General features: G+C 42.7%; 1 protein-coding gene across 4 annotated transcripts in view; it reads right to left on the reverse strand.

The window, feature by feature from the left end:
* Positions 1 to 12,812, reverse strand: part of astn1 (astrotactin 1) — a 411,265-nt gene that overhangs the window by 189,684 nt on the left and 208,769 nt on the right. The gene's annotated exons all lie outside the window — the stretch shown is intronic.

Raw genomic sequence — 12,812 nt, forward strand, 5'->3', positions numbered from 1 at the left:
AAATACACTTAAGTCACTCTTACTCTAATGATCATTTTACATTAAACTGCACCATTTAAGGTGGAATGGAAAATTTCACAAAGAAGCCCACCTCGGCTCACTCTCAGCTGTATTGCAAAGGTGTTCACGTCCAGTCCTGATGGGCTGATGTCCTGCCTGGGTACATTGACAAGGCAAGTGGGTGTGTCTTAGCAGGGGGACCACCAGACTGCTGGGTACCAGCCCACCAGAACCAGGCCCAGGCCCGGGATTTTAAAATGGCCAGCTGGTATAACAACAATAATGTACCTGGCTGGTCCTGTATATTGTTATACCCATGAGCTGTTTCAAAATTCTGGCCTGGAATGTGAATCCGCGTCCAGATTTAAAGCCTTTACTCTGGTCTTTTCCATTCCACCTCAAACGGTGTGTTATTTTCTGTACAGTTTGATTGTGTTAAAGTAACGCTAAGATTTGGTATTTTTGTTCTGTAGCTTGCCTACAATTGAAGAATGTAGTTCAGCACTACCCTCCTACTCTCCTCAAAAGCTACATAGTGCAGTTTCTACAGTGCTGAACGTGGATGAGCAATGACAGAGGTTCTATTCTCCTTATTACAGCTCAGTGGAGCATAACAATGGTTTTGAAGCTGTGATTTCCTAGTGTTGCTTTAAGACACAGACGGTCACCCCTGTCCGCTGCGGTCCTTTCATTTACACAGTTTAGTATACTTGACCTTGATTGTTCCAAAGTCATCTTTGGCAAAAAAAAAAAAAAAAGACGGCGGGGTGTTGTCTTGAAGCTGCAAAAATATACGCTGTGGTCAAAAGTTTGTGGACATCATTCCACCTTTCTTCAGAACAGTACGCTTCTGGGAAGGCTTTGGAGTAGATGCTGGAACATTGCTGTGAGGATTTGATGACATTCAGCCATTGGTGGGATGAGGTCCTTGCTTTAGAAGATTAGTTGTGGATCACAGCACTCACTCCATTCCAAATAAAACCCAAATAACTTCTTATACATAAATGTCGTTTGCATTCCCTTGGTATTTTGGGTGCTAGTTTTGTTACACACACACACACACACACACACACAGCATTTCATTCAAAGCTAACAGCGAGAGCAAAAATCCTATGCCAACACATCTCCACAGCAGGCAGAACTTTCCAAATGACACGTTTTACCCCTCTTTTGCATCACAGAGAGCTCCTGAAGCTGCAATAACACATGGCGAGCGAATCAAATCTGCGCAAGGTTAGCCGACTTTCGCAACTCAACACCTGCTCCCTTCGTTCCCCACTGTCCCTCGCATCTCCCAAAGCAATTTAGAGCCAGCGCCGTAGAGCCTGATCCACGCCATGTTTCCTGTCAGCTCCGGCTTCAAAGTGAGACTGTGATGAGTTGATTGGTACTGGACGAATAGAGGGAGACTGTCTCTCTGTGCCTCGGGGCATTAGGAGAGAAATTTCTAATTCTCTCACAGGTGGCCGGCACCCACAGCTTCCAGCGAGAGGCCGTCATACGCACAGCTCGTCACAGAGATAAAGGAAAGGTTTCCTGGCAGCAGCTCAGGATCTGTGACGCTGCAGGAGACAGAGGCCACAGGGACTGAGGATGAAAGGGTGAGTGGATGGTGTTATTGGGCTCCACGGTTAAAGAAAAAACAAACACTAACCCTGCGGAACAGACCGGACCCACAAACAAACATCAGTATACAACTGAGGACACTGCAACTGTACAAAGGACAACACATCTAACGTGTTCTCCCTGTGTCTGCCTGGGTCTCCTCCTGATTCAACAGTTTCCTCTCACAATCCAAACACACACTTGCTGTTAGATGCATTTGCCATGTGTGAGTGACTGGGTGAGTGTGTGAAACTGTTCACAGGTGTGAGTGTGTGAGTGAGTGACTGGGTGAGTGTGTGAAACTGTCCACAGGTGTGAGTGTGTGAGTGACTGGGTGAGTGTGTGAAACTGTCCACAGGTGAGAGTGTGTGAGTGACTGGGTGAGTGTGTGAATCTGTCCAGAAGCATGAGTGTGAGTGTGTGACTGACTGAGTGAGTGTGTGTGAAACTGTCAACACATGTGATTGTGTGAGTGACTGGGTGAGTGTGTGAAACTGTCCACAGGTGTGAGTGTGTGAGTGACTGGGTGAGTGTGTGAGTGAGTGACTGGGTGAGTGTGTGTGTGACTGGGTAAGTGTGTAAAACTGTCCACAGGTGTGAGTGACTGGGTGAGTGTGTGACACTGTCCACAGGTGTGATTTTGTGAGTGACTGGGTGAGTGTGTGAAATTGTCCACAGGTGAGTGTGTGTGAGTGACTGGGTGAGTGTGTGAGTGAGTGACTGGGTGAGTGTGTGAAACTGTCCACAGGTGTGAGTGACTGGGTGAGTGTGTGAAACTGTCCACAGGTGTGAGTGTGTGAGTGACTGGGTGAGTGTGTGAAACTGTCCACAGGTGTGAGTGTGTGAGTGACTGGGTGAGTGTGTGAAACTGTCCACAGGTGTGAGTGTGTGAGTGACTGGGTGAGGGTGTGAAACTGTCCACAGGTGTGAGTGTGAGAGTGACTGGGTGAGTGTGTGAAACTGTCCACAGGTGTGTGTGTGTGTGTGTGTGTGTGTGTGTGTGTGTGTGTGAATGTGAATCAGAACAGAGGGGCAGCTGAGGAAGACTACAGTGCACATTTGGGGGCAGTCGGGTGTTTGTGTTTGCCCCGTTCCTGCACGGCTCTACACAGCTGATAGTTTCCAACAGTCTCCAGTCAGAGGTCAGCGTTGGATCGTTGTCTTCGATTAAAGAACGTTCAAGCTCATAAGCTTCACAACAGGGATCAGACTGTAACATGCTGAGGGAATCCAGTCATGGACTTACTCCTCTCTCAGCAAAACCCTGTCCCTCAGCTTCATAATTCAAAAGATAATGCCTCCTACAGCAGATACCAGACCCTCAACGTGTGAGTGAACGCTTCACAGTGGGCCATAACTCCTCATCCACTGGATTCCTCCATGTGCTCGTCAGCGGGGCTGAAGTCAATTACACTGTGCCTGACCTCTCTGGCCTCAGAGTCATTTATATCCCCCACATTATCGAAGCTCATATGTGGCTAACGTGCTTTGTGCCTCGTCCCCTGCGTGCGTCCGTATTGATTTTATCATTTAGCAACAGCTACCATAATAAACCGTTTATCAGAGATGAAATTCCTAACGCACAGACTCTTTAAATCAAAAGGACTTCAGGAAGCAGCAGTGAAAATAATACATTGCTGTCATCGTGCATCATTCTGTAGTCGGCGCCATGACAACAGAAGGAATTCCAGGTCTGTTTCTCTACGGCAGAATTAGACAGGATTGTATTAATGAATACTGGTGCGTTCACACACTGTTTTAAATAAAACAGTTCCAAAACAGTGAATGTCACTGCTCTGAATTAGGTCACTGAGGAGTGAACACATGAATAAGTCAGCATGGTAGAGCTATGAGCTGAGAGGTGTGTTCTCCCTGTGTCTTCGTGGGTTTCCTCCGGGTGACTGTCTGTGAGGAGTGTGGTGTGTTCTCTCTGTGTCTGCGTGGGTTTCCTCCGGGTGACTGTCTGTGAGGAGTGTGGTGTGTTCTCTCTGTGTCTGTGTGGGTTTCCTCGGGGTGACTGTCTGTGAGGAGTGTGGTGTGTTCTCTCTGTGTCTGCGTGGGTTTCCTCCGGGTGACTGTCTGTGAGGAGTGTGGTGTGTTCTCTCTGTGTCTGCGTGGGTTTCCTCCGGGTGACTGTCTGTAAGGAGTGTGGTGTATTTTCTCTGTGTCTGCGTGGGTATAACCACTTCGTCCTTTTCAAGAAAACAGTCCATCAAAGGCCAGTACACATTCACACCTGTTGACAGTTTCACACACTCACACCTTTGGACAGTGTCACATCCTACACACACCCACACAGAGGAAACCCACACAGACACAGGGAGAACAGGACCCCGAGGCCCTGAGACCCTGTGTCCCCTCTTCCCCACCATTCTTCTTTATACTGACCACAGTCTCAGTTCTGAACACAGAGAACTCTCCTCTGTTCACAAGCAGCACGTCGGCTTTAAGCAGGACATCATTTCATCACAACAGCCACTCCTCACCATTCAGTAATCGCTCCTTCCAAAGCTCTTATGAGGGGTTTCTAAACGAAGCCGCAACAGGAACCTCATTTCCCTTCTCCCAATACCATTCAGCGGCCTTTCCAGGAAGAGAGAAATGTGATACACCTCCACGGACCTGGGGTCAAATGAGCATTTATAGCGATTGCATCGCTGCCTTCCATTCGCTTCTTCTTCCTTTTGTGACCACAGCTTCAGAAAGGTCAGCCGAGTCAAAGCAATTCCGTGGGAGACGATAATACGCAGGAGTCTTTATGATAATGCCATTATCCTCAGAGTTGTATTCATATTTGGGGCTGGAAGGGCAAACGTATGAGGAAGGGAGTCTGGTGAGAAGGTCTGGGCCCTCGATGATTTAAGTCTGACCTTAGAGGAAAGCTAAATGTTTTACTGCTTTCATACATCCCTTGGATCTAGTGCAAATGGACACTGTTGATATTGTTGAATGGTATAAACTTTCAGAGATGAATCAGGGCCAAAGATTTTGTTGAAATGGAAATTAATAAATGAATAAATAAATAAATAAATAAACACCTAACACTTTAAACTGAAATTTCAAGCTTTTAAGTTGAATTTTTTGTAATAAATCAATAAATGCAGGAGAGTATTGATTATATATATATATATATATATATATATATATATATATATATATATATATAAGGTACTGTGCCAAAGTGTTAGGCACCAGAGATTATGAGATTTAAAATGCTATTTATCTGAGCAGTAAGTGTTTATTTGCTAAAAAAACAAAACAAACAAACAATCAAACAACAAGTAATGCCTAACATCAGAATAAAACCAAATGACATTATTCCAGTGTTGGTATCACTTTGTCCTATTCACAAAAATACAAAACATTGTTCTTTAAACTCACTCTCACCTACTATTTTATAGAATATATATATATATATATATATATATATATATATATTTTGTATTTACCGTGGTTATATATAACTTTATATAAGCACCACACTCACTGAGAAGGCATTAGTTTAAATATATATAATTACCTTAGGTTCCTAAGACTTCTGCACAGTACAGTATTTATATATATACATATATATATCAGTAAATAATAAAAAAAAAAAATACACGGTCAGACCTTGTCTTTTGCCTTTAGTGTCATATTCATATTTTCCAGTTTCTGACTTCTGGCCTGGATCTGACTTGGGGAGGGGGGGGGGGGGGCGGGGGGTTGGGGTGGAGCATCAATTAGTGAGGGGCGTGGAGTGATGATTGACAGCAGGATATATAAGGCTGAGGGTGCTGCCTCACGGTGAACAACACTGACTCTGGGTCAGTGTGTTCAAGGCCGAACAAGTGAATGAAGTGAAAGTTATAGACACCAACACTTCGCCCTCCTCAGCTGATAACATTTATTTATTTCATTTTAACATTAATTCGTCTCTTGAATTGATTTTTTTTTTCATTAGTTAATAAAAAATCCTAAATTTAATTTTAACCTTAATACAAATATATAATTTTAACCTTAATACAAATACAAATATAAAAATAAATAAAAAAATATATATAAATATATATATTTTTCAGATTTTTCAGATCACTACTTGTATTTTTAATGAAAATATTAAATTTTTTGGTAAATTAATAAAACATTTGACCCTGATTTGGCTCCATATCAATCTCAAATTAAACTGAAGACCCCAAACTACCGAGGCGTTCAATCTCTGAGAAAACACTCGAACAGACAGAATGAAAAGAACAAGGCATTTATTCATTAACCAGAAATCCCTGTCTACAGAACAGCAGGAATAGCCTCAGACGCACGTCTCTCCAAAGGGTTGATTATAATTGCAATGTAGCTCTGAACAATCTGGAGGCTATTGTGTGCAATGTTTGTCGCCCATGACCCAAGTGTTCCAATCAGGACTGAGTGAAATTGACACGTATTGCTGTGAGACTGAGCAGATCTGACTCGTGCTACAGAATCATATCAGAACCTGGAGCAGTGATTTGAATACTGTGTATATACGTATACACAAACAGCACAGACCCAACACCCACCGGGGCTTTCACTGAAGCTGTAACCTCCTCCAGGCTTTTACATCTGTACACAATCAGTACTGCACACGTTTAAAGCAGAGATGACTAAAGGTTAGTGCACTGAGAGGGTTCCTAAAAGTTCTGGACAAGTGTTCCCAAACCAAACTTATGAATGTTGTGCAAACCCAGCCTTCAACTCTGTACTGTTATTAATAATTTAGGATTACTGTAAGTGAATCCTACATCTGTGACATATATCAGTGCAGCATCAACAAACATTCAGAGGGATATTCCTCCGACAAGTCCAGTAAACCCCCGGACCTCATATGTGGCTCCCACATCTGGGTTCTTTGTCCTTAATACTTCAGCACCTTAATATCTCTATAGTTCTACATTAAAAGCTCTGTACTGTCTCCTTAATATATCTGTAGTTACTATTAAATACCACTGCAATTCCACCATAATATCTTTGTAGTTACGCCTAAATATCTCTGCCATTCCACCTTAATACCTTTGTTGTTCCCTTAATATCTCTGTGATTCCACCTTAATATTAGTGTCAAAGTTTGTGTCTTCTACTTCTCAGCTGTTTCTCCTGAGAGAATGTGTCCAGAATGGTCCCCCCGTTTGAGCGTAGGCCCCAGAGAGTTGTCTCACTCTGGGCTCAGTGCTGAGATAACACTCCAGTTTATCTGCAGCTGAAGTAAACACAGATCTCCACTGTTTCTCACCAGCATTCAGAACCGGCTCAGACGCTGGACGCCAGTGTCTCATGTCTCCTGACCCACACTGTTTCTCCTGATAATTTTTTAGGATTCAATCTGAAGTCTCCTGATAGATCAAGGAACACGTTTTAAGCAAGAAAACTTTCCTCTGGGTTGGTGAAAATGATTGATGGCTTGATCGATCTCATCATATCCACCTTTAGATCCTGGGAGGGTTGAAAGGAAAAGCTGCTCCCCACCCACTGCGTGGCAGAGTCCCTCCTGCTGAGGGTGGACTCAGAAGACCTTTATATATTTTTTATAAATCTGACCGGAAAGTTGGAAATGTGGATGCAGTATGAGTCCGGACAGTTTCAGACAGAGAAGGAACAGGGTTTGGTGATGGAAGGGGATGCTCCAGAGGGAACTTCAGGTGGGACTAGTTACCATAAAGGATGGTCCAAATGACTCCTTTCCTCAAGGACCTGTGGAGAACAGAAATGCTCTGGCTTCATTGCTCAGATCCTTCTGGACATTGAGGAGAACCTTGATCCTGAGAGTTGTACATACACTGGGCTCAGAGATTAGCCTTCCTACTGATCTCTGCTGGAAGGCTACTCTTCAGGAGGTGCACAGGAACAACCTCAGGCCCAGAACTGATCAAAATACGTGTCTATATTTCAACCTATTTCTATTCTGAAGCTAGGGACATCTGAGCCAGTTCTTGGATGGGAGACCTACTCTTGGGAAAACTTGAGTGGTGCTGGAGGTGGTGTTGTCAAGGTCAACAGGGGGCGCTGTATCTGTGTGGATCCCAATGCCTGGGTGCAGTGACAGGGACACTACTGAATAAACAGCGCCTAATGTCCCAGTGAAATAAAGGGATTTCAATGCAGAAGTTGAAATATCATTCATTCAGATACATTTTATCAGTTGAATAAATGAGGTAATGAATCTTAAAACATGCCCAATGTACTGTGTGATACAATTAGACCTGTGTGTTTAAACCCATATTCACCAACTTCACCCTCAGGAAGAAGGATACGAAGGTTCCCTATTCTTCTAGTGGATGTTTAAGGGCCTTGAATAAAGGCAAAGTTCAAATTTATTTGATTAATTTTTGTTTTCACACTGGAAACCAGTCTAATGTATTCACACTGCCCTGTGTAAGTAAATGAGTGCAAAACAAAAACAAAGGGTCTTGGTCTGATATGCTAGGCTTTCTCACTCTGCTTCACTGGCTGAGCCACAGCGGGGAAACAGCATCTGGAGGTGTTAAGGTGGCGGCGAGAACTCCAGACATTGAAGATCATGAATAGATGAGTATGTTGCTCTATTCCTGCTTCATAGGTGGGTAATATTGACCTACATTTGCTTTTTCAAATTACTTAAGGTGGAACTGATTCCAAATCTGAAAGAGCGCTAATTGCATGAAAGTAAACACAGAGCGAATGTGCTACAAATGAGTTTCTGTGGTAATTCAAAAAAAATATAAAAACTTACAGACAAGTTACATTTTGGCCATGTACAAAAAACTGTCATTTTTTCCCTGAAACACACTGTTCCACTTAAAAGATGAGAAGCTTCTGAATGTAAACAAACTAAAGAACAGTAGTTTCCCAGAATCATAGACGTTCATTTAAGGACTAGGTCAGGGTCCGGTCAAACTCTCTTACGGCTAACAATGGCTTATTCAAGAGCCCACAAAGTCTCTCTCTATCTCTATCTGATGTACATAGGCCTTTATAAATGTGACTAATTGAATGAGGCCTCTGTATATGTGTTATTATTCAGAACTATCAAACCATTAGTGTCAAGGCCTCGTCTAAACCCCTCTACCCCATTGTTAATTGTCTAATGATCAAGGCCACTAGGAACCAGTAAGAATTCATTGTTAATGGAGATACTATGCAGAGACGTTCAGGGCATCACAAACGAGCCTAAAAGAATGTGGCTCACATCCAACTATGGATGCTGTCACTTTCTGTTTCAGCTACATCACATGTCCAAACATTGTGCTCATATCAACTGTGTAGTTAAAACATCATATGTCTACTTGCATAGCATCGCCCAAATCAGACCAGCTCTCTCTCTAAATCCACTGCTGAAACCTGCTTTCGTCTCCAGTCGTTTGGACTCCAGTAACACCCTTAGCTCTGCCTCCATTCACAAACTCCAGATGATCCAACCCACACCCACTGGCATCAGCACCTCACACCCGTTCTCCGAAATCTTCACTTGCCTCCGGTCAAATACAGCATTCAATTCAATGTGCTTTAACTTACCAATAAGGCTCTTAACAATCTCCCTCCATCATATCTCTCTGATCTTCTTCCCCATTAGTCTTCAACTAATGGGCTACCCTTCCTTCATTCCTCTATTCAACCCTCAAGGCTTTGCTGCCGGAGCGTTTTTTAGATTTGTGCCTAGACTCTGGAATTCTCTTCCTCCACTGGTCAAACAATCTAATTCTCTCTCCATATTTAAAACTAATATTAAATCATATCTCTTCACACTCACACACAATCTGCCTCAAGCCTCAACTGCTCTTTCACTAGGTTCTGCAAGGCCATGTCTAGTTACAATTCTGATTAGAGGGATAGGAGTGATCCAATGCATTTGGATGTAGCCTTTATAGACGCTTTAGAACAGACTGCCAGAGCAGGACTAACTACTTTTAACACCTTGCATTTTGGTAGAAGTGGATGATCAGGTAGAGGACAACTTCACTCATTTCCAATGTTGCCTATATGTCCAGTACAAAGGGGTTACAGCAGTTAGAGCTTTCTAGAGTTAGGGTAATTTCACACATGCCTTGTTTGGTCTGGACCTTTTGACTTTTCCGTTTGTGGAAAAAAAAGTGTGAAAAGTGTCTCAGAACGCGGTCTGGACCAAAGGACCAAGATTTGATTTAAGTGAAAGGTGGTGGTCTCTGTCCGGATCAAACTGAACCGAGGTCTGGTTCGAGTGCCGTGTGAAAAAGACCAATAACAGGAAATTGAGGCAGTAAAAACCAAAGAGATGGATGTGACCAGATGATTTATTCACTGCCTTCACCCCAGTGAAACATACAAAACATATAGGAAACATGTACAAAATCATTCATCTAACTGTAAATTCATGACCAGAACCATTCTGTGAAAACTGCATCATCAGTGAACAGTGAACATCGTCTGATTTTAAATTTTCTTTAGTGTTTTTGTGTGTTTTAACTTTATAGTTTGTTCACGTGAGGGATAATAAAATATAACCCCTCTCTCCAGTCTCACACAGCGGCTGTCTCCAGTTCTGTACCTTTAACTAGGGAACGTAATCGTACCTTATTCTATTATAATTGTATATTTTAAAGATGTGTTGATTTCATTCACCCCGTTTCATCTCCAGGACTTTTATTCTGTTCTTTTATTTGACACATTTGTATAGCGAAATATTACAGATATCCCCCTCTCCTTCTGCAAAAGAGAATGTAATGAACCTTTAGGGAACACAACTGGACTTTATCATCACTGCTGTACTTTTAAAGATACAATAAATGACAATAATGTACCCGTCCAGAACATTTTGTTCTGAGAAAGTACTGTAGTAAACAACATTTAAAGTGCTGTGATTCCCACAGTTTTACTTCTGCTTTAACCCACACCACACACTAGCACATTACATAGGGTTTTAAACAGACTGCATCAAGGGCACTCAGTAGTGTAGAAGGTTATGTGCAGACAGGTGTGATTTGGGACAAAGAATTAAACAAAAATGTGAATAATGAGTTATCAGAAAAACTATTTTATAGCACTTATACAGTACAGAATTAGTATCAGAACAACTAAATAGGCACTGCAGAACTAAGCAATGTATGTGTTTGTGTCTTACATAAGAAATCTTCATCTGAGCCACAAATAAATTCACTGTAAATGTCTGTGAATTTTGCAGTGGAAAACTGTAAACTCATGGTGTGAAAACAGTTTCTGTAACAGTGAAATACCGTAAATACGTTTATTAGCCAAAATAAACATTTTTACATCTCTTTACTGTAAAAAATACATTATTTCACTGTTACACACAAAACCATTAGGGGGCGGTACAAGTGTTCAAGTACTGGGACGAGCTGAGACTCACTAGGGAGCTCCCAGCATGCCTTGCTGCTCCATATTTTCTGTGATTTTCATAATTTCATTGTGTTTTTCTTCGTGTCTTTTAGACATTTTTTGATTTTGGGTTGCATTGGGGCGATTATTTTGTTATTTTATTTGTGTGTGTGTGTGTCTTTGTGTTACTGTGTTCCGAGTGCTGAAGTGTGGCACCCAGATACTGCACATTTCTTTGTTCCTTTCGGCAATACCTCCTTTTAAGAGCTGAATATAGGATGTAGTTAGACTTTATCTAAATACGGCTATATCTCAGTCTCCATTCTCTAATTTGTCACACAATTTCCATGTTAATTTTATGGCAAAACCATGTTTCTTTGTGGTTTTGTGTAAACACTATGGCTTTTTTATGGTGTATATGTTTTTTAACAGAAAAGTACTGTAAACAAAACAGTTCTTAAATGTAAAATGTATGATTGACAAAAATGGGACCGTATATTTCACGGTGAAATTCTGGTTACTACAGCTGCCAGTTTTTTACCATAAATTTTACAGTTTTTTTTACAGTGTAGTAAATGTAAACAGTAAATGAATCAGTTCATTCATGCCTCTACAGACCAATCAATGTCTGTCTGGTATTTCATGTGTGAAAGCACCCTGGCACTCAAAACTGACAAAGACCACCACCGCTGTTTCTTACACTTTTACAGCTTTCTGTGGTCTGTAGCTCATAGCTGTTGAGTCTGGGTGTGAGACAGGGCGCCTTGTCCAGAGAGGTACCAGCACTCATGTATTCTTCATGTGTCCAGATGAGGCGTCAGCCACATGCTCACTCACTACTCGCTCTCTCTCTCTCTCTCTCTCTCTCCCACAAACTGCGACAGAGCAGAAAGGAACTAATTAATCACATCATCATTTAGCAATTATCAGCCTTTTCTTCCAAACGAGCACACCGCAGCTCTCCCCAGGAGTGCCATACATCAGCTCGACGGGTCAGCGAGAGCCCGTTCGCGCCGGCCGCGATATTAAAAGCCCACCGCAGACTGGATCTGCCATCCTCAGACAAGGTGTTAATTGATTAGCAAGGAACAGGACTCTCTGGGAGCGGGCCAGCGAGCGCCCCCGATCACACGGCTCCAGGCATCATTTACACACCCTCCGTCAGCGGGTAATTACTAAACATCCAGCCACGGGCGCAGCAGATGGAATCTGCGTCCGATGGAGAGGGGCAGGTGAGTGTCATTTCTGAAGGAATGTGGAAATGATCAGAACGCTCAGAGCCAAATCACCGAGACCCTAAAAGTGTCCTTCACATCTGCATCCTTTAAATGTGCAGGTTCGGGTTTCCTCCCCATCCCTGACATACAGAGAACACAGTGTACACACTGACAGGCTCCACACAGGACCACCGCATACTTCTACAATTACACCCTTTCCCCCTGTTCTTCAGCGCTCAGGACCCCCACAGACAGGTGATGGGGTGGTGGATTATTCTCAGCGCTGCAGTGACACTGACGTGACGATGTTGTGACTCACCTCCACAAGGCTCTGGCAATTGAGAGAGAGAGAGAGAGGCCGGATGCGTCTCGTTTTACCTGGAAAAACAGTGAACCAGGTGCACAGTGGGAAGTGAGGGACCAGGTGCACGGTGGGAGGTGATGGACCGAGTGCATTGTGGGAAGACGACGAGCCGGTGGAGGGAGGATGACACTCTGGACAATGTCCAGTGTTAACACTTTACTGTAAGTTACATAATTAATTTGTTATGAAAGGCTTACGACACATAGCGCCTACTAAAACACTAAATATATAGAAGGTGGTCTTAATGTTTTGGCTCATTGGTGTATAATTTAATGGCATTATGAAACAAACAGGAGAAGAAAACAAACCCTAAAAATATTCATATAT

This window comes from Hoplias malabaricus, chromosome 9 (genome assembly GCF_029633855.1).
Source record: "Hoplias malabaricus isolate fHopMal1 chromosome 9, fHopMal1.hap1, whole genome shotgun sequence".
In the NCBI taxonomy this organism is placed as follows: Eukaryota; Metazoa; Chordata; class Actinopteri; order Characiformes; family Erythrinidae; genus Hoplias; species Hoplias malabaricus.